The sequence below is a fragment of the Populus euphratica genome, unplaced genomic scaffold (genome assembly GCF_000495115.2).
Source record: "Populus euphratica unplaced genomic scaffold, PopEup_1.0 scaffold424.1, whole genome shotgun sequence".
In the NCBI taxonomy this organism is placed as follows: domain Eukaryota; kingdom Viridiplantae; phylum Streptophyta; class Magnoliopsida; order Malpighiales; family Salicaceae; genus Populus; species Populus euphratica.
This window is the reverse complement of record NW_011500311.1, coordinates 1-4,021: the sequence shown is the minus strand read 5'-3', so window position 1 is coordinate 4,021 and position 4,021 is coordinate 1.

The following is a 4,021-nucleotide window of genomic DNA, read 5'->3' as shown; positions in this document are numbered from 1 at the left end:
GAACACACTAAAACAAATATAAGAAACAACAAAACACAATAATAAAACCAAAAGACACAAAGATTCACAAATAAAGGCTCAAATCCAATCTAAGCTTTTTACGGCTTTCCTTAGTTGATCAATTTATGCGACTCATGGAAGGATCAATTACAGGAATGAAAGATTGTAGTTTGTCAATCAATTGTTCAGCAGTAGCAGCAGAGATTATGATTTGTCGTGCAAAAGATGTTAGAAATTCATGTTCCACAGCATGATCAAGAAAATACAACAACTTATTGTAATAACCATTAACATTTAACAAACATATGGGTTTATGGTGAATATGTAGTTGGGCCCAATAGGAAATATGAAAAATATCTTCAAATGTGCCTAGACCACCTGGTAAAGCAATGAAGGCATCAGCATCGTTCAACATTGCATTCATTCGAGTCGACAATGTGGAGACCTGAAGTTCCTCTCCAATTGTTTTTCCAATGATGTCCCCTTATGCTAAAGCTTCAGGGACCGACCCACAAAACTTGACTACCTCCTAAAAATGCAATTATTGACACACCTCCCATTAACCCAAGACTGCCTCCCCCATACACTAAATGAATATTTCTCTCAGCTGGCACTTGACCAAGATGATTTGCTGATTCTAAAAACTCTTTTTTTTTCCCAGGACTAGATCCACCGAAAACACAAATATTTATTATATGATGACCTGAGGAACTTGCCATTTCTACACACTTCTGTATTTGTTGAATGTATGGGTTGAGTAGAAATGAAAGGAAGAAAGAGAGGATTTTATAGATGAGAAATTAGAAAGGCAATCATACCACCTATATGTAGGCCAGCTAGAGTCTCTCTCTCTCTCTCTTTTGAAAAAGCATGTGTATGTATAAGTAGTTATGATTGTGGCTCACATCTTCCCTTGGTTTTACGTCCAAGAACGGCTTAAACGCCCTCTGTAGGTTGAGGATAGGCTTCCCATCCAGTTTTCTTAAAAACTAGCAAACAGGGTTTTTTTTTTGTTAGATTCCCAAGACTATGCCAAACATGTTCTTTATAAAAATGAGTTCATAAGTCATGAATTGCACAATGTTTATCTCGACTATGATGAAACTTAAGAGTTAATAGAAGATTATCTAAAGACTCCTTACTCAGGCCATCCTTAATGAATTGTATTTTATCTTCACGGTTTATAGATACTATTCCTAAAGAACGACATTGTGCATTACAAGTCCATCTGGCACATCGATGACAGACTTTCAATCGTTTTGCACAACGTTTCTTTGCAAAAGTGCTTTTACCTGTTACAGGCATGTGTGAAATGAAAGAGTTAGAGGACTCACCTGATAATCGGACCTTTACTTCAATCAACCAGCGAATATCTTTAGAAATTCCATGATTCATTAACAATCTCAATCTTGCACATCTAGCACGGTAAATTTTTGTAATCGCATTCTGAGGCAGAGCGGGAAAATACTTTTTCATTTTTTTAAGATTAGTGTCCATTATCAAATGAGAATTGGAAGAAAGATTCAAAGAATTGCACAAATATATAAATAGATATCAGTTATTGTGGGGAACTGAAAGAACCGACTTAAGTCACGGAGTACCGTTGTCCGTCATTTGACCGGGGTGAGAGAAACTAGCAAAAATTACTCAAAAAGAAACAAAAAAAAAATAATGTGTGAAAAACAAAATAATCAACTTTTATCTACAAGATCATTCAAACCAGTAGATTCATTTTTACTAGGAAAATTATCAAAGTAAGCTTTCAAACGATGTCCATTTTCCTTAAAAACATTGTCATTCATTGAATTCTCAATATCACAAGCCCCATAAGGATTGCTCCATCTTGATCTTAGCTCTCTAGGGAATGCATAGAGTTGAGAATTATAAAACAAAATTTTTTGACCAGTATCAACTTTTTGACAATTTTCACAAGTTTTACAGAATGCATGCGTGTCCTTGAACATGGTGGGCCAATAAAATCCATTTTGAAAGATTTTTGCAGTTGTCTTTTTTGACGAGAAATAACTTCCACATGCTTCAGAATGATAAAGTTTAATGACACTACTTACCTCATTGTCGGGAATGAATCTTTGAAATATTTGATCAGGACAATATTTGAATAAGTTAGGGTCATCACAATAAAAGTTCTTCACTTCGTTCAAAAACCTTTCTTTGTCTTGGGTACTCCAATCAGCTGGCAAATCTCCTAAAGCAAGAAAATTAATATTTTTATCATACCAAGGCATTGGATTAAGAGAAAGTAGGGATTCATTAGGAAAGTAATCATCGATTGGTGTGATGTTAGATATCGAATTTATTGTCACTTTTGATAAAAGATCTGCATCAACATTTTCAGTGTGTTTTTCATCAGTGATTTCTTCCTCAGAATAAATCATTTGCAAATCTTCAGATTCATCCAACTCATTTTTACTTAAAGTAGATTCAAGTTGATCATAAACTAATTCGTCAATATGATCTACTTCTTGTAAATCATTATCATCTCCAGGTTGCTTGCAAATGTTGAAAATATTCATCTCCAATGTCATGTTTCCAAATGATAGCTTCATTAGTCCATTCCTACAATTAATCAATGCATTAGAAGTTGCAAGAAACGGACGTCCTAAAATAATAGGAAATGAATTACATACTTCAACAAGTTGTGTGTCCAAGACAACAAAATCCACAAGATAAATGAATTTATTGACTTGTACTAACACATCTTCAATTATACCTTTAGGTACTTTTATAGATCTATCGGCAAGTAAAAGAGTTATAGAAGTTGGCTTTAACTCACCTAAATTGAGACTCTGGAAAACTGAATATGGAAGTAAATTCACACTAGCACCAAGATCAAGTAAGGCTCTTTCAATTTTATGCTCTCCAATAAAGCAAGAAATTGTAGGACAACCAGGGTCTTTATATTTCAAAGCATTATTGTTCTGAAGAATAGCACTTACTTGTTCGGCTAGAAAGACTTTCTTTTTCACATTCAGTTTCCTCTTCACAATGCATAAATCTTTCAAAAATTTAGCATAGGAAGGAACTTCTTTAATAGCATCCAACAAAGGTATATTGATCCTTACATGTTTGAAAGTCTCAAAGATTTCAGAGTTATAATTGACTTTCCTTTGTTTGGTCATGGCTTGAGGAAATGGAAGTGCTGGCGGAGAATCAGTCTTTTCTTTGCAATTTTCAGATTCAGCCCCTTCCTTACCCTCAGAGATTGACTCATCATCTTTCTCATAAGGTTCAAGAGGGGGTTTTTCAATAACCTTATCACTGTGAAGAGTAGTGACTGATTTGACTTGATCCATGTGTTGACTTCCGGAACTACTTGCATTTGCATTGTATTGCCCCTTGGGATTTTGTTGTGGTTGAGATGGAAACTTACCTTTCTCTTGAAAACTAAGAGCAGATGTTAATTTTGCAAGAGTATCTTTAAAAACTGTTGTTGCATTTCATCCCAAGTACGAACGAATCATGTAATTCATTTCCTGTTATTTTAGGACGTCCGTTTCTTACAACTTCTAACGCATTGATTAATTGTAGGAATGGACTGATGAAGCTATCATTTGGAAACATGACATTGGAGATGAATATTTTCAACATTTGCAAGCAACCTGGAGATGATAATGATTTCCAAGAAGTAGATCATATTGACGAATTAGTTTATGATCAACTTGAATCTACTTTAAGTAAAAATGAGTTAGATGAATCTGAAGATTTGCAAATGATTTATTCTAAAGAAGAAATCATGGATGAAACAAGCACCGAAAATGTTGATGCGAATCTTTTGTCAATAACGACAACAGATTTGACATCTGACATTACACCAATCGATGATTACTTTCCTAACGAATCCTTACTTTCTCTTAGTCCAATGCCTTGGTATGATAAAAATATCAATTTTCGTGCTTTAGGAGATTTGCCAGCTGATTGGAGTACTCAAGACAAAGAAAAGTTTTTGAACGAAGTGAAGAGCTTTTATTGTGATGACCCTAACTTATTCAAATATTGTCCG